Genomic DNA, 20,329 nt, shown 5'->3' with positions numbered 1-20,329 from the left:
TGGCAAAAGTAACGATGAATTTCTTAAGATACACAGCAAGTGGCGTATCGCTTCAGGCAGCCTGGCCACAGTATCTAAAAATGTGTATTTGGGTGGGCAAGTGGCAGGATTCACTATGACTCTCTTAAGGTAGCCAATGCATCGTAACCAACATAATCACATCACCAACTTCAAGAAACCCCTTGCAAAGGTAACGAAGCTTCTCATAAGATACACAGCTAGTGGCGTGTCACTTCAGGCAGACTGGCCAAAGTATCAAAAAAATGTGTATTTGGGTGAGCAACGAGCAGGAATCACTATGACATAAGGTAGCCAATGCCCCGTCGCCAGCATAATCACATCAGCAACTTCAAGAAACCCCTGGCAAAAGTTACAATGAATCTTAAGATACACAACTAAAGGCGTAGCTATCAGGCAGACTGGAAAGAGTATCGAAAAAATGTGTATTTCGGTGAAGAACTGGCAGGAATCTCTATGACTCTCTTGAGGTAGCCAATGCCTCGTCATCAGCAGAATCAAATCAGCAACGTCTTGAAACCCCTGGCAAAAGTAACGATGTTTCTCTTAAGATACACAACTAGTGGCGTATCTCTTCAGGCACACTGGAAACAGTATCTAAAAAATGTGTATTTGGGTGAGCAACTGGCAGGAAACACTGTGACTCTCTTAGGGTAGCCAATATCTCGTCACCAGTATAATCACATCTTCAAAGTCAAGAAACCGCTGGCAAGAGTAACGATGTTTCTCTTAAGATACACAACTAGTGGCGTATCGCTTCAGGCAGACTGGCCAAAGTATCAAAAAAATGTGTATTTGGGTGAGCAACTAGCAGGAATCACTATGACACTCATAAGATAGCCAATGCCTCGTCACCAGCATAATCACATCAGCAACTTCAAGAAACCCCTGGCAAAAGTTACAATGACTCTTAAGATACACAACTAGTGCCGTGTCACTTCAGGCAGACTGGCCAAAGTATCAAAAAAATGTGTATTTGGGTGAGCAACTAGCAGGAATCACTATGACACTCATAAGGTAGCCAATGCCTCGTCACCAGCAGAATCAAATCAGCAACTTCTAGAAACCCCTGGCAAAAGTAACGATGTTTCTCTTAAGATACACAACTAGTGGCGTATCTCTTCAGGCACACTGGAAACAGTATCTAAAAAATGTGTATTTGCGTGAGCAACTGGCAGGAAACACTGTGACTCTCTTAGGGTAGCCAATATCTCGTCACCAGTATAATCACATCTTCAAAGTCAAGAAACCGCTGGCAAGAGTAACGATGTTTCTCTTAAGATACACAACTAGTGGCGTATCGCTTCAGGCAGACTGGCCACAGTATCTCAAAATGTGTATTTGGGTGAGCAACTGGCAGGAAGCACTATAACTCTCTTAAGGAAGACAATGCCTCGTCACCAACATAATCACATAACCAACTTCAAGAAACCCCTTGCAAAGGTAACGAAGCCTCTCATAAGATACACAGCTAGTGGCGTGTCACTTCAGGCAGACTGTCCAAAGTATCAAAAGAATGTGTATTTGGGTGAGCAACTAGCAGGAATCACTATGACATAAGGTAGCCAATGCCTCGTCACCAGCATAATCACATCAGCAACTTCAAGAAATCCCTGGCAAAAGTTACAATGAATCTTAAGATACACAACTAGTAGCGTATCTCTTCAGGCAGACTGGCCACAGAATATAAAAAATGTGTATTTTGGGTGAGCAACTGGAAGGAATCATTATGACCCTCTTAAGGTAGCAAATGCCTCGTCACCAGCAGAATCACATCAGCAACTTCAAGAAACACCTGGCAAAAGTAACGATGAATTTCTTAAGATACACAGCCAGTGGCGTATCGCTTCAGGCAGATTGGCCACAGTATCTATGAAATGTGTATTTGGGTGCGCACCTGGCGGTAATCACTATGACTCTCTTTAGTTAGCAAGTGCCTCATCACCAGCAGAATCACATCAGCAATTTCATGAAACCCCGAGCAAAAGTAACGATGTTCCTCTTAAGATACAAAACTAGCGGCGTATCGCATCAGGTGAACTCCACAGTATCTAAAAATGTGTATTTGGGTGCGCACCTGGCGGTAATCACTATGACTCTCTTTAGGTAGCAAGTGCCTCATCACCAGCAGAATCATATCGGCAACTTCAACAAACCCCTAGCAAAAGTAACGGTGTTCCTCTTAAGATACACAACTAGCGGCGTATCGCTTCAGGTGGACTCCACAGTATCTAAAAATGTGTATTTGGGTGGGCAACTGGCAGGATTCACTATGACTCTCTTAAGGTAGCCAATACCTCGTCACCAGCAGAATCACATCAGCAACTTCAAGAAACCCTTGGCAAAAGTATCTATATGTCCCTTAAGATACACAACTAGTGGCGTATCTCTTCAGGCACACTGGAAACACTATCCAAAAATGTTTTACATTCCGATGCACCTCTGCAGGTTTACTGCATCCCTTGGACCTTCCCATTGTTGATGAAACACAGAAATTGCATTAGAATTAAATATAAGAGACACAATGGCGACTTCAGTACAAGAAGACTGAGTCTTCTTACGGTCTATGTTTTGAGCGTTTCCTGTGTCACCAGTTTTACATTCCGATGCACCTCCGCAGGTTTACTGTATCCCTTGGACCTTCACGGTGACGATGAAACACAGAAATTGCATCGTAATTAAATGTAAGAGACACAATGCCGACTTAAGTACAAGAAAACTGAGTCTTCTTAGTGTCTATATTTTGAGCGTTTCCTGTGTCACCAGTTTTACATTCCGATGCACCTCTGCAGGTTTACTGTATCCCTTGGACCTTCCCATTGACGATGAAACACAGAAATTGCATCGGAATTAAATATAAGAAACACAATGGCGACTTACGTACAAGAAGAAGGAGTCTTCTTACTGTCCATGTTTTGAGCTTTTCCTGTGTCACCAGTTTTACATTCCGAGGAACCCCTGCAGGTTTACTGTATCCCTTGGACCTTCACAGTGACGATGAAACACAGAAATTGCATCGGAATTAAATATAAGAGACACAATGCCTACTTAAGTACAAGAAAACGGAGTCTTCTTACGGTGTATGTTTTGAGCAATTTTTGTGTCACCAGTTTTACATTCCGATGCACCTCTGCCGGTCTACTGTATCCCTTGGACCTTCACACTGACGAAGAAACACAAAAATTGCATCGGAATTAAATATAACAGACACAATGCCGACTTAAGTACACGAAGACTGAGACTTTTTACTGTCCATGCTTTCAGAATTTCCTGTGTCTCCACTTTTACATTCCGATGCACCTCTGCAGGTTTACCGCATCCCTTGGACCTTCCCATTGACGATGAAACACAGAAATTGCACAGGACTAAATGTAAGAGACACAATGGCGACTTAAGTACAAGAAGACTGAGTCTTCTTACTGTCTATGTTTTGAGCGTTTCCTGTGTCACCAGTTTTACATTCCGATGCACCTCTGCAGGTTAACTGTATCAATTTCACCATCACAGTGACGATGAAACACAGAAATTGCAACGGAATTAAATATAAGAAACACAATGGCAACTTACGTACAAGAAGACGGAGTCTTCTTACTGTCTTCGTTTTGAGCTTTTCCTGTGTCACCAGTTTTACATTCCGATGCACCTCTGCAGGTTTACTGTATCCCTTGGACCTCCCCTGGACGATGAAACATAACAATTGCATCGGAATTAATTTTAAGAGACACAATGGCGACTTAAGTACAAGAAGACTGAGTCTTCTTACTGTCTATGTTTTGAGCGTTTCCTGTGTCACCAGTTTTACATTCCGATGCACCTCTGCAGGATCACTTTATCAATTTCACCTTCACAGTGACGATGAAACACAGAAATTGCATCGGAATTAAATATAAGACACACAATGGCGACTTACGTACAAGAAGATTGAGTCTTCTTACTATCTAAGCTTTGAGCGTTTCCTGTGTCACCAGTTTTACATTCCGATGCGCCTCTGCAGGTATACTGCATCCCTTGGACATTCTCATTGACGATGAAACACAGAAATTGCATCGGAATGAAATATAAGAGACACAATGGAGACTTGAGTACAAGAAGACTGAGTCTTCTTACAGTCTATGTTTTGAGCGTTTCGTATGTCACCAGTTTTACATTCCGATGCACCTCTGCAGGTTTACTGTATCTCTTGGACCTACACAGTGACGATGAAACACAGAAATTGCATCGGAATTAAATATAAGAGACACAATGCCGACATCAGTACAAGAAAACTGAGGCTTCTTACGGTCTATGTTTTGAGCGTTTCCTGTGTCACCAGTTTTACAATCCGATGCACCTCTGCAGGTTTACTGTATTCCTTGGACCTTCCCATTGACCATGAAACACAGCAATTGCATCGGAAATAAATATAAGAGACAAAGTGACGACTTTAGTACAAGAACACTGAGTCTTCTTACTGTCTTGGTTTTGAGCTTTTCCTGTGTCACCACTTTTACATTCCGATGCACCTCTGCAGGTTTACTGTATCCCTTGGACCGTCACAGTGACGATGAAACACAACAATTGCATCGGAATTAAATATAAGAGACACAATGCCTACTTAAGTACAAGAAAACTGAGTCTTCTTACGGTCTATGTTTTGAGCGTTTCCTGTGTCACCAGTTTTACATTCCGACCCACCTCTGCCGGTTTACTGTATCCCTTGGACCTTCACACTGTCGAAGAAACACAGAAATTGCATCGGAATTAAAGATAATAGACACAATGCTGACTTAAGTACACGAAGACTGAGTCTTTCTACTGTCCATGCTTTCAGCGTTTCCTGTGTCACCAGTTTTACATTCCAATGCACCTCTGCACATTTACTGCATCCCTTGGACCTTCCCATTGACGATGAAACACAGAAATTGCATCGGAATTAAATATAAGAGACATAATGGCGACTTAAGTACAAGAAGACTGAGTCTTCTTACTATCAATGTTTTGAGCGTTTCCTGTGTAACCAGTGTTACATTCCGATGCACCTCTGCAGGTTTACTGTATCAATTGGACCTTCACAGTGACGATGAAACACAGAAATTCCATCGGAATTAAATATAAGAGACACAATGGCGAATTACGTACAAGAAGGCTGTGTCTTCTTACTATCTATGTTTTCAGCGTTTCCTGTGTCACCAGTTTTACATTCCGATGCACCTCTTCAGCTTTACTGCATCCCTTGGACCTTCCCATTGACGATGAAACACAGAAATTGCATCGGAATTAAATGTAAGAGGCACAATGGCGACTTACGTACAAGAAGACTGAGTCTTCTTACTGTCTATGTTTTGAGCGTTTCCTGTGTCACCAGTTTTACATTCCGATGCACCTCTGCAGGTTTACTGTTTCCCTTGGACCTTCACAGTGACGATGAGACATAGAAATTGCATCGGAATAAAATGTAAGAGACACAATGCTACTTAAGTACAAGAAAACTGCGTCTTCTTACAGTCTATGTTTTGAGCGTTTCCTGTGTCACCAGTTTTTCATTCCGATGCACCTCTGCCGGTTTACTGTTTCCCTTGGACCTTCACACTGACGAAGAAACACAAAAATTGCACCGGAATTATATATAACAGACACAATGCCGACTTAAGTACACGAGGACAGAGTCTTTTTACTGTCCATGCTTTCAGAGTTTCCTGTGTCTCCAGTTTTACATTCCGATGCACCTCTGCAGGTTTACCGCATCCCTTGGACCTTCCCCTTGACGATGAAACACAGAAGTTGCATCGGATTAAATGTAAGAGACTCAATGACGACTTAAGTACAAGAAGACTGAGTCTTCTTACTGTCTATGTTTTGAGCGTTTCCTGTGTCACCAGTTTTACATTCCGATGCACTTCTGCAGGTTTACTGTATGAATTTGACCTTCATACAGACGACGAAACACAGAAATTGCATCGGAAATAAATATAAGAGACACAATCGCGACTTACGTACAAGAAGACTGAGTCTTCTTACTGTCTATGTTTTGAGCGTTTCCTGTGTCACCAGTTTTACATTCCGATGCACCTCTGCAGGTTTACTGTATCCCTTGGACCTTCCCATTAATGATGAAACACAGAAATTGCATCGGAATTAAATATAAGAAACACAATGGTGACTTACGTACAAGAAGACGGAGGCTTCTTACTGTCTATGTTTAGAGCGTTTCCTGTGTCACCAGTTTTATATTCCGATGCACCTTCGCAGTTTTACTGTATCCCTTGGACCTTCACAGTCACGATGAAACACAGAAATTGCATCGGAATTAAATATAAGAGACACAATGCCGACTTGAGTACAAGATAACTGAGTCTTCTTACGGTCTATGTTTTGAGCGTTTCCTGTGTCACCAGTTTCACATTCCGATGCACCTCTGCAGGTTTACTGTATCCCTTGGTCCTTCTCATTGACGATGGAACACAGAAATTGCATCGGAAATAAATATAAGAGACACAGTGCCGACTTAAGTACAAGAAGACTGAGTCTTCTAACTGTCTATGATTTGAGCTTTTCCTGTGTCACCAGTTTTGCATTCCGAGGAACCTCTGCAGGTTCACTGTATCCCTTGGACCTTCACAGTGACGATGAAACACAGAAATTGCATCGGAATTAAATATAAGAGACACAATGCCGACATCAGTACAAGAAAACTGAGGCTTCTTACGGTCTATGTTTTGAGCGTTTCCTGTGTCACTAGTTTTACAATCCGATGCACCTCTGCAGGTTTACTGTATTCCTTGGACCTTCCCATTGACCATGAAACACAGCAATTGCATCGGAAATAAATATAAGAGACAAAGTGACGACTTTAGTACAAGAACACTGAGTCTTCTTACTGTCTTGGTTTTGAGCTTTTCCTGTGTCACCACTTTTACATTCCGATGCACCTCTGCAGGTTTACTGTATCCCTTGGACCGTAACAGTGACGATGAAACACAACAATTGCATCGGAATTAAATATAAGAGACACAATGCCTACTTAAGTACAAGAAAACTGAGTCTTCTTACGGTCTATGTTTTGAGCGTTTCCTGTGTCACCAGTTTTACATTCCGATGCACCTCTGCCGGTTTACTGTATCCCTTGGACTTTCACACTGTCGAAGAAACACAGAAATTGCATCGGAATTAAAGATAATAGACACAATGCTGACTTAAGTACACGAAGACTGAGTCTTTCTACTGTCCATGCTTTCAGCGTTTCCTGTGTCACCAGTTTTACATTCCGATGCACCTCTGCACATTTACTGCACCCCTTGGACCTTCCCATTGACGATGAAACACAGAAATTGCATCGGAATTAAATATAAGAGACATAATGGCGACTTAAGTACAAGAAGACTGAGTCTTCTTACTATCAATGTTTTGAGCGTTTCCTGTGTAACCAGTGTTACATTCCGATGCACCTCTGCAGGTTTACTGTATCAATTGGACCTTCACAGTGACGATGAAACACAGAAATTCCATCGGAATTAAATATAAGAGACACAATGGCGAATTACGTACAAGAAGACTGTGTCTTCTTACTATCTATGTTTTCAGCGTTTCCTGTGTCACCAGTTTTACATTCCGATGCACCTCTTCAGCTTTACTGCATCCCTTGGACCTTCCCATTGACGATGAAACACAGAAATTGCATCGGAATTAAATGTAAGAGGCACAATGGCGACTTACGTACAAGAAGACTGAGTCTTCTTACTGTCTATGTTTTGAGCGTTTCCTGTGTCACCAGTTTTACATTCCGATGCACCTCTGCAGGTTTACTGTTTCCCTTGGACCTTCACAGTGACGATGAAACATAGAAATTGCATCGGAATAAAATGTAAGAGACACAATGCTTACTTAAGTACAAGAAAACTGCGTCTTCTTACAGTCTATGTTTTGAGCGTTTCCTGTGTCACCAGTTTTTCATTCCGATGCACCTCTGCCGGTTTACTGTTTCCCTTGGACCTTCACACTGACGAAGAAACACAAAAATTGCACCGGAATTATATATAACAGACACAATGCCGACTTAAGTACACGAAGACAGAGTCTTTTTACTGTCCATGCTTTCAGAGTTTCCTGTGTCTCCAGTTTTACATTCCGATGCACCTCTGCAGGTTTACCGCATCCCTTGGACCTTCCCCTTGACGATGAAACACAGAAATTGCATCGGATTAAATGTAAGAGACTCAATGACGACTTAAGTACAAGAAGACTGAGTCTTCTTACTGTCTATGTTTTGAGCGTTTCCTGTGTCACCAGTTTTACATTCCGATGCACTTCTGCAGGTTTACTGTATGAATTTGACCTTCATACAGACGATGAAACACAGAAATTGCATCGGAAATAAATATAAGAGACACAATGGAGTCTTACGTACAAGAAGACTGAGTCTTCTTACTGTCTATGTTTTGAGCGTTTCCTGTGTCACCAGTTTTACATTCCGATGCATCTCTGCAGGTTTACTGTATCCCTTGGACCTTCCCATTAATGATGAAACACAGAAATTGCATCGGAATTAAATATAAGAAACACAATGGTGACTTACGTACAAGAAGACGGAGGCTCCTTACTGTCTATGTTTTGAGCGTTTGCTGTGTCACCAGTTTTATATTCCGATGCACCTTTGCAGGTTTACTGTATCCCTTGGACCTTCACAGTCACGATGAAACACAGAAATTGCATCGGAATTAAATATAAGAGACACAATGCCGACTTGAGTACAAGATAACTGAGTCTTCTTACGGTCTATGTTTTGAGCGTTTCCTGTGTCACCAGTTTTACATTCCGATGCACCTCTGCAGGTTTACTGTATCCCTTGGTCCTTCTCATTGACGATGGAACACAGAAATTGCATCGGAAATAAATATAAGAGACACAGTGCCGACTTAAGTAGAAGAAGACTGAGTCTTCTTACTGTCTATTATTTGAGCTTTTCCTGTGTCACCAGTTTTGCATTCCGAGGAACCTCTGCAGGTTCACTGTATCCCTTGGACCTTCACAGTGACGATGAAACACAGAAATTGCATCGGAATTAAATATAAGAGACACAATGCCGACATCAGTACAAGAAAACTGAGGCTTCTTACGGTCTATGTTTTGAGCGTTTCCTGTGTCACTAGTTTTACAATCCGATGCACCTCTGCAGGTTTACTGTATTCCTTGGACCTTCCCATTGACCATGAAACACAGCAATTGCATCGGAAATAAATATAAGAGACAAAGTGACGACTTTAGTACAAGAACACTGAGTCTTCTTACTGTCTTGGTTTTGAGCTTTTCCTGTGTCACCACTTTTACATTCCGATGCACCTCTGCATGTTTACTGTATCCCTTGGACCGTCACAGTGACGATGAAACACAACAATTGCATCGGAATTAAATATAAGAGACACAATGCCTACTTAAGTACAAGATAACTGAGTCTTCTTACGGTCTATGTTTTGAGCGTTTCCTGTGTCACCAGTTTTACATTCCGATGCACCTCTGCCGGTTTACTGTATCCCTTGGACCTTCACACTGTCGAAGAAACACAGAAATTGCATCGGAATTAAAGATAATAGACACAATGCTGACTTAAGTACACGAAGACTGAGTCTTTCTACTGACCATGCTTTCAGCGTTTCCTGTGTCACCAGTTTTACATTCCGATGCACCTCTGCACATTTACTGCACCCCTTGGACCTTCCCATTGACGATGAAACACAGAAATTGCATCGGAATTAAATATAAGAGACATAATGGCGACTTAAGTACAAGAAGACTGAGTCTTCTTACTATCAATGTTTTGAGCGTTTCCTGTGTAACCAGTGTTACATTCCGATGCACCTCTGCAGGTTTACTGTATCAATTGGACCTTCACAGTGACGATGAAACACAGAAATTCCATCGGAATTAAATATAAGAGACACAATGGCGAATTACGTACAAGAAGACTGTGTCTTCTTACTATCTATGTTATCAGCGTTTCCTGTGTCACCAGTTTTACATTCCGATGCACCTCTTCAGCTTTACTGTATCCCTTGGACCTTCCCATTGACGATGAAACACAGAAATTGCATCGGAATTAAATGTAAGAGGCACAATGGCGACTTACGTACAAGAAGACTGAGTCTTCTTACTGTCTATGTTTTGAGCGTTTCCTGTGTCACCAGTTTTACATTCCGATGCACCTCTGCAGGTTTACTGTTTCCCTTGGACCTTCACAGTGACGATGAAACATAGAAATTGCATCGGAATAAAATGTAAGAGACACAATGCTTACTTAAGTACAAGAAAACTGCGTCTTCTTACAGTCTATGTTTTGAGCGTTTCCTGTGTCACCAGTTTTTCATTCCGATGCACCTCTGCCGGTTTACTGTTTCCCTTGGACCTTCACACTGACGAAGAAACACAAAAATTGCACCGGAATTATATATAACAGACACAATGCCGACTTAAGTACACGAAGACAGAGTCTTTTTACTGTCCATGCTTTCAGAGTTTCCTGTGTCTCCAGTTTTACATTCCGATGCACCTCTGCAGGTTTACCGCATCCCTTGGACCTTCCCCTTGACGATGAAACACAGAAATTGCATCGGATTAAATGTAAGAGACTCAATGACGACTTAAGTACAAGAAGACTGAGTCTTCTTACTGTCTATGTTTTGAGCGTTTCCTGTGTCACCAGTTTTACATTCAGATGCACTTCTGCAGGTTTACTGTATGAATTTGACCTTCATACAGACGATGAAACACAGAAATTGCATCGGAAATAAATATAAGAGACACAATGGCGACTTACGTACAAGAAGACTGAGTCTTCTTACTGTCTATGTTTTGAGCGTTTCCTGTGTCACCAGTTTTACATTCCGATGCACCTCTGCAGGTTTACTGTATCCCTTGGACCTTCCCATTAATGATGAAACACAGAAATTGCATCGGAATTAAATATAAGAAACACAATGGTGACTTACGTACAAGAAGACGGAGGCTTCTTACCGTCTATGTTTTGAGCGTTTGCTGTGTCACCAGTTTTATATTCCGATGCACCTTTGCAGGTTTACTGTATCCCTTGGACCTTCACAGTCACGATGAAACACAGAAATTGCATCGGAATTAAATATAAGAGACACAATGCCGACTTGAGTACAAGATAACTGAGTCTTCTTACGGTCTATGTTTTGAGCGTTTCCTGTGTCACCAGTTTTACATTCCGATGCACCTCTGCAGGTTTACTGTATCCCTTGGTCCTTCTCATTGACGATGGAACACAGAAATTGCATCGGAAATAAATATAAGAGACACAGTGCCGACTTAAGTACAAGAAGACTGAGTCTTCTTACTGTCTATGATTTGAGCTTTTCCTGTGTCACCAGTTTTGCATTCCGAGGAACCTCTGCAGGTTCACTGTATCCCTTGGACCTTCACAGTGACGATGAAACACAGAAATTGCATCGGAAATAAATATAAGAGACACAGTGCTACTTTAGTACAAGAACACTGAGTCTTCTTAATGTCTTTGTTTTGAGCTTTTCCTGTGTCACCAGTTTTACATTCCGATTCACCTCTGCAGGTCTACTGTATCCCTTGGACCTTCCCAGTGACGTTGAAACACAGAAGTTGCATCGGATTAAATGCAAGAGACACAAGGGCGACTTACGTACAAGAAGACTGAGTCTTCTTACTGTCTATGCTTTGAGCGTTTCCTGTGTCACCAGTTTTACATTCCGATGCACCTCTGCAGGTTTACTGTATCCCTTGGACCTTCACAGTGACGATGAAATACAGAAATTGCATCGGAATTAAATATAAGAGACACAATGCCGACATTCATACAAGAAATATGAGGCTTCTTACGGTCTATGTTTTGAGCGTTTCCTGTGTCACCAGTTTTACATTCCGATGCACCTCTGCAGGTTTACTGTATCCCCTGGACCTTCAAATTGACGATGAAACACAGAAATTGCATCGGAAATAAATATAAGAGACACAGTGCTACTTTAGTACAAGAACACTGAGTCTTCTTAATGTCTTTGTTTTGAGCTTTTCCTGTGTCACCAGTTTTACATTCCGATTCACCTCTGCAGGTCTACTGTATCCCTTGGACCTTCACAGTGACGATGAAACACAGAAATTGCATCGGAAATAAATATAAGAGACACAGTGCCGACTTAAGTACAAGATAACTGAGTCTTCTTACGGTCTATGTTTTGAGCGTTTCCTGTGTCACCAGTTTTACATTCCGATGCACCTCTGCAGGTTTACAGTATCCCTTGGTCCTTCCCATTGACGATGAAACACAGAAATTGCATCGGAAATAAATATAAGAAAAACAGTGCCGCCATAAGTACAAGAAGACTGAATCTTCTTACTGTCTATGATTTGAGCTTTTCCTGTGTCAACAGTTTTACATTCCGAGGATCCTCTGCAGGTTTACTGTATCCCTTGGACCTTCACACTGACGAAGAAACACAAAAATTGCACCGGAATTAAATATAACAGACACAATACCGACTTAAGTACACGAAGACTGAGTCTTTTTACTGTCCATGCTTTCAGAATTTCCCGTGTCTCCAGTTTTACATTCCGATGCACCTCTGCAGGTTCACCGCATCCCTTGGACCTTCCCATTGACGATGAAACACAGAAAATGCATCGGATTAAATGCAAGAGACACAAGGGCGACTTACGTACAAGAAGACTGAGTGTTCTTACTGTCTATGCTTTGAGCGTTTCCTGTGTCACCAGTTTTACATTCCGATGCACCTCTGCAGGTTTACTGTATCCCTTGGACCTTCACACTGTCGAAGAAACACAAAAATTGCATCGGAATTAAATATAACAGACACAATGCTGACTTAAGTACACGAAGACTGAGTCTTTTTACTGTCCATGCTTTCAGCGTTTCCTGTGTCACCAGTTTTACATTCCGATGCACCTCTGCAGGTTTACTGCATCACTTGGACCTTCCCATTGACGATGAAACACAGAAATTGCATCGGAATTAAATATAAGAGACATAATGGCGACTTTAGTTCAAGAAGACTGAGTCTTCTTACTTTCTATGTTTTGAGAGTTTCCTGTGTAACCAGTTTTACATGCCGATGCACCTCTGCAGGTTTACTGTATCAATTTGACCTTCACAGCGACGATGAAACACAGAAATTCCATCGGAATTAAATATAAGAGACACAATGGCGACTTACGTACAAGAAGACTGAGTCTTCTAACTATCTATGTTTTGAGCGTTTCCTGTGTCACCAGTTTTACGTTCCGATGCACCTCTGCAGGTTTACTGTATCCCTTGGACCTTCACACTGACGATGAAACACAGAAATTGCATCGGAATTAAATATAAGAGACACTATGCCGACTTAAGTACAAGATAACTGAGTCTTCTTACGGTGTATGTTTTGAGCGTTTCCTGTGTCACCAGTTTTACATCCCGATGCACCTCTGCCGGTTTACTGTATCCCTTGATCCCTTGGACCTTCACACTGACGAAGAAACACAAAAATTGCAACTGAATTATATATAACAGACACAATGCCGACTTAAGTACACGAAGACAGAGTCTTTTTACTGTCCATGCTTTCAGAGTTTCCTGTGTCTCCAGTTTTACATTCCGATGCACCTCTGCAGGTTTACCGCATCCCTTGGACCTTCCCCTTGACGATGAAACACAGAAATTGCATCGGATTAAATGTAAGAGACTCAATGACGACTTAAGTACAAGAAGACTGAGTCTTCTTACTGTCTATGTTTTGAGCGTTTCCTGTGTCACCAGTTTTACATTCAGATGCACTTCTGCAGGTTTACTGTATGAATTTGACCTTCATACAGACGATGAAACACAGAAATTGCATCGGAAATAAATATAAGAGACACAATGGCGACTTACGTACAAGAAGACTGAGTCTTCTTACTGTCTATGTTTTGAGCGTTTCCTGTGTCACCAGTTTTACATTCCGATGCACCTCTGCAGGTTTACTGTATCCCTTGGACCTTCCCATTAATGATATAACACAGAAATTGCATCGGAATTAAATATAAGAAACACAATGGTGACTTACGTACAAGAAGACGGAGGCTTCTTACTGTCTATGTTTTGAGCGTTTGCTGTGTCACCAGTTTTATATTCCGATGCACCTTTGCAGGTTTACTGTATCCCTTGGACCTTCACAGTCACGATGAAACACAGAAATTGCATCGGAATTAAATATAAGAGACACAATGCCGACTTGAGTACAAGATAACTGAGTCTTCTTACGGTCTATGTTTTGAGCGTTTCCTGTGTCACCAGTTTTACATTCCGATGCACCTCTGCAGGTTTACTGTATCCCTTGGTCCTTCTCATTGACGATGGAACACAGAAATTGCATCGGAAATAAATATAAGAGACACAGTGCCGACTTAAGTACAAGAAGACTGAGTCTTCTTACTGTCTATGATTTGAGCTTTTCCTGTGTCACCAGTTTTGCATTCCGAGGAACCTCTGCAGGTTCACTGTATCCCTTGGACCTTCACAGTGACGATGAAACACAGAAATTGCATCGGAAATAAATATAAGAGACACAGTGCTACTTTAGTACAAGAACACTGAGTCTTCTTAATGTCTTTGTTTTGAGCTTTTCCTGTGTCACCAGTTTTACATTCCGATTCACCTCTGCAGGTCTACTGTATCCCTTGGACCTTCCCAGTGACGTTGAAACACAGAAGTTGCATCGGATTAAATGCAAGAGACACAAGGGCGACTTACGTACAAGAAGACTGAGTCTTCTTACTGTCTATGCTTTGAGCGTTTCCTGTGTCACCAGTTTTACATTCCGATGCACCTCTGCAGGTTTACTGTATCCCTTGGACCTTCACAGTGACGATGAAATACAGAAATTGCATCGGAATTAAATATAAGAGACACAATGCCGACATTCATACAAGAAATATGAGGCTTCTTACGGTCTATGTTTTGAGCGTTTCCTGTGTCACCAGTTTTACATTCCGATGCACCTCTGCAGGTTTACTGTATCCCCTGGACCTTCAAATTGACGATGAAACACAGAAATTGCATCGGAAATAAATATAAGAGACACAGTGCTACTTTAGTACAAGAACACTGAGTCTTCTTAATGTCTTTGTTTTGAGCTTTTCCTGTGTCACCAGTTTTACATTCCGATTCACCTCTGCAGGTCTACTGTATCCCTTGGACCTTCACAGTGACGATGAAACACAGAAATTGCATCGGAAATAAATATAAGAGACACAGTGCCGACTTAAGTACAAGATAACTGAGTCTTCTTACGGTCTATGTTTTGAGCGTTTCCTGTGTCACCAGTTTTACATTCCGATGCACCTCTGCAGGTTTACAGTATCCCTTGGTCCTTCCCATTGACGATGAAACACAGAAATTGCATCGGAAATAAATATAAGAAAAACAGTGCCGCCATAAGTACAAGAAGACTGAATCTTCTTACTGTCTATGATTTGAGCTTTTCCTGTGTCAACAGTTTTACATTCCGAGGATCCTCTGCAGGTTTACTGTATCCCTTGGACCTTCACACTGACGAAGAAACACAAAAATTGCATCGGAATTAAATATAACAGACACAATACCGACTTAAGTACACGAATACTGAGTCTTTTTACTGTCCATGCTTTCAGAATTTCCTGTGTCTCCAGTTTTACATTCCGATGCACCTCTGCAGGTTCACCGCATCCCTTGGACCTTCCCATTGACGATGAAACACAGAAAATGCATCGGATTAAATGCAAGAGACACAAGGGCGACTTACGTACAAGAAGACTGAGTGTTCTTACTGTCTATGCTTTGAGCGTTTCCTGTGTCACCAGTTTTACATTCCGATGCACCTCTGCAGGTTTACTGTATCCCTTGGACCTTCACACTGTCGAAGAAACACAAAAATTGCATCGGAATTAAATATAACAGACACAATGCTGACTTAAGTACACGAAGACTGAGTCATTTTACTGTCCATGCTTTCAGCGTTTCCTGTGTCACCAGTTTTACATTCCGATGCACCTCTGCAGGTTTACTGCATCACTTGGACCTTCCCATTGACGATGAAACACAGAAATTGCATCGGAATTAAATATAAGAGACATAATGGCGACTTTAGTTCAAGAAGACTGAGTCTTCTTACTTTCTATGTTTTGAGAGTTTCCTGTGTAACCAGTTTTACATGCCGATGCACCTCTGCAGGTTTACTGTATCAATTTGACCTTCACAGCGACGATGAAACACAGAAATTCCATCGGAATTAAATATAAGAGACACAATGGCGACTTACGTACAAGAAGACTGAGTCTTCTAACTATCTATGTTTTGAGCGTTTCCTGTGTCACCAGTTTTACGTTCCGATGCACCTCTGCAGGTTTACTGTATCCCTTGGACCTTCACACTGACGATGAAACACAGAAATTGCATCGGAATTAAATATAAGAGACACTATGCCGACTTAAGTACAAGATAACTGAGTCTTCTTACGGTGAATGTTTTGAGCGTTTCCTGTGTCACCAGTTTTACATCCCGATGCACCTCTGCCGGTTTACTGTATCCCTTGATCCCTTGGACCTTCACACTGACGAAGAAACACAAAAATTGCAACTGAATTATATATAACAGACACAATGCCGTCTTAAGTACACGAAGACTGAGTCTTTTTACTGTCCATGTTTCAGAGTTTCCTGTGTCTCCAGTTTTACATTCCGATGCACCTCTGCAGGTTTACTGTATCTCTTGGACCTTCACAGTGACGATGAAACACAGAAATTGCATCGGAATTAAATGTAAGAGGCACAATGGCGACTTACGTACAAGAAGACTGAGTCTTCTTAATGTCTTTGTTTTGAGCGTTTCCTGTGTCACCAGTTTTACATTCCGATGCACCTCTGCACGTTTACTGTAGCCCTTGGACCTTCACAGTGACGATGAAACACAGAAATTGCATCGGAATAAAATGTAAGAGACACAATGCCGACTTAAGTACAAGAAAACTGAGTCTTCTTAGTGTCTATATTTTGAGCGTTTCCTGTGTCACCAGTTTCACATTCCGATGCACCTCTGCAGGTTTACTGTATCCCTTGGACCTTCCCATTGACGATGAAACACAGAAATTGCATCGGAATTAAATATAAGAAACACAATGGCGCCTTACGTACAAGAAGACTGAGTCTTCTTACGGTCTATGTTTTGAGCGTTTCGTATGTCACCAGTTTTACATTCCGATGCACCTCTGCAGGTTTACTGAATCTCTTGGACCTTCACAGTGACGATGAAACACAGAAATTGCATCGGAATTAAATATAAGAGACACAATGCCGACATCAGTACAAGAAAACTGAGGCTTCTTACGGTCTATGATTTGAGCGTTTCCTGTGTCACCAGTTTTACAATCCGATGCACCTCTGCAGGTTTACTGTATTCCTTGGACCTTCCCATTGACCATGAAACACAGCAATTGCATCGGAAATAAATATAAGAGACAAAGTGACGACTTTAGTACAAGAACACTGAGTCTTCTTACTGTCTTGGTTTTGAGCTTTTCCTGTGTCACCACTTTTACATTCCGATGCACCTCTGCAGGTTTACTGTATCCCTTGGACCGTCACAGTGACGATGAAACACAACAATTGCATCGGAATTAAATATAAGAGACACAATGCCTACTTAAGTACAAGAAAACTGAGTCTTCTTACGGTCTATGTTTTGAGCGTTTCCTGTGTCACCAGTTTTACATTCCGATGCACCTCTGCCGGTTTACTGTATCCCTTGGACCTTCACACTGTCGAAGAAACACAGAAATTGCATCGGAATTAAAGATAATAGACACAATGCTGACTTAAGTACACGAAGACTGAGTCTTTCTACTGTCCATGCTTTCAGCGTTTCCTGTGTCACCAGTTTTACATTCCGATGCACCTCTGCATAATTACTGCACCCCTTGGACCTTCCCATTGACGATGAAACACAGAAATTGCATCGGAATTAAATATAAGAGACATAATGGCGACTTAAGTACAAGAAGACTGAGTCTTCTTACTATCTATGTTTTCAGCTTTTCCTGTGTCACCAGTTTTACATTCCGATGCACCTCTTCAGCTTTACTGCATCCCTTGGACCTTCCCATTGACGATGAAACACAGAAATTGCATCGGAATTAAATGTAAGAGGCACAATGGCGACTTACGTACAAGAAGACTGAGTCTTCTTACTGTCTATGTTTTGAGCGTTTCCTGTGTCACCAGTTTTACATTCCGATGCACCTCTGCAGGTTTACTGTTTCCCTTGGACCTTCACAGTGACGATGAAACATAGAAATTGCATCGGAATAAAATGTAAGAGACACAAAGCCTACTTAAGTACAAGAAAACTGCGTCTTCTTACAGTCTATGTTTTGAGCGTTTCCTGTATCGCAAGTTCTTCATTCCGATGCACCTCTGCCGGTTTACTGTTACCCTTGGACCTTCACACTGACGAAGAAACACAAAAATTGCACCGGAATTATATATAACAGACACAATGCCGACTTAAGTACACGAAGACAGAGTCTTTTTACTGTCCATGATTTCAGAGTTTCCTGTGTCTCCAGTTTTATATTCCGATGCACCTCTGCAGGTTTACCGCGTCCCTTGGACCTTCCCCTTGACGATGAAACACAGAAATTGCATCGGATTAAATGTAAGAGACTCAATGACGACTTAAGTACAAGAAGACTGAGTCTTCTTACTGTCTATGTTTTGAGCGTTTCCTGTGTCACCAGTTTTACATTCCGATGCACTTCTGCAGGTTTACTGTATGAATTTGACCTTCATACAGACGATGAAACACAGAAATTGCATCGGAAATAAATATAAGAGACACAATGGCGACTTACGTACAAGAAGACTGAGTCTTCTTACTGTCTATGTTTTGAGCGTTTCCTGTGTCACCAGTTTTATATTCCGATGCACCTCTGCAGGTTTACTGTATCCCTTGGACCTTCCCATTAATGATGAAACACAGATATTGCATCGGAATTAAATATAAGAAACACAATGGTGACTTACGTACAAGAAGACGGAGGCTTCTTACTGTCTATGTTTTGAGCGTTTCCTGTGTCACCAGTTTTATATTCCGATGCACCTTTGCAGGTTTACTGTATCCCTTGGACCTTCACAGTCACGATGAAACACAGAAATTGCATCGGAATTAAATATAAGAGACACAATGCCGACTTGAGTACAAGATAACTGAGTCTTCTTACGGTCTATGTTTTGAGCGTTTCCTGTGTCACCAGTTTTACATTCCGATGCACCTCTGTAGGTTTACTGTATCCCTTGGTACTTCTCATTGACGATGAAACACAGAAATTGCATCGGAAATAAATATAAGAGACACAGTGCTACTTTAGTACAAGAACACTGAGTCTTCTTAATGTCTTTGTTTTGAGCTTTTCCTGTGTCACCAGTTTTACATTCCGATTCACCTCTGCAGGTCTACTGTATCCCTTGGACCTTCCCAGTGACGTTGAAACACAGAAGTTGCATCGGATTAAATGCAAGAGACACAAGGGCGACTTACGTACAAGAAGACTGAGTCTTCTTACTGTCTATGCTTTGAGCGTTTCCTGTGTCACCAGTTTTACATTCCGATGCACCTCTGCAGGTTTACTGTATCCCTTGGACCTTCACAGTGACGATGAAATACAGAAATTGCATCGGAATTAAATATAAGAGACACAATGCCGACATTCATACAAGAAATATGAGGCTTCTTACGGTCTATGTTTTGAGCGTTTCCTGTGTCACCAGTTTTACATTCCGATGCACCTCTGCAGGTTTACTGTATCCCCTGGACCTTCAAATTGACGATGAAACACAGAAATTGCATCGGAAATAAATATAAGAGACACAGTGCTACTTTAGTACAAGAACACTGAGTCTTCTTAATGTCTTTGTTTTGAGCTTTTCCTGTGTCACCAGTTTTACATTCCGATTCACCTCTGCAGGTCTACTGTATCCCTTGGACCTTCACAGTGACGATGAAACACAACAATTGCATCGGAATTAAATATAAGAGACACAATGCCTACTTAAGTACAAGAAAACTGAGTCTTCTTACGGTCTATGTTTTGAGCGTTTCCTGTGTCACCAGTTTTACATTCCGATGCACCTCTGCCTTTTTACTGTATACCTTGGACCTTCACACTGACGAAGAAACACAAAAATTGCATCGGAATTAAATATAACAGACACAATGCCGACTTAAGTACACGAAGACTGAGTCTTTTTGCTGTCCATGCTTTCAGCGTTTCCTGTGTCACCAGTTTTA

Source organism: Schistocerca nitens, chromosome 3 (genome assembly GCF_023898315.1).
Source record: "Schistocerca nitens isolate TAMUIC-IGC-003100 chromosome 3, iqSchNite1.1, whole genome shotgun sequence".
In the NCBI taxonomy this organism is placed as follows: Eukaryota; Metazoa; Arthropoda; class Insecta; order Orthoptera; family Acrididae; genus Schistocerca; species Schistocerca nitens.
This window is presented reverse-complemented; position numbering follows the sequence as displayed.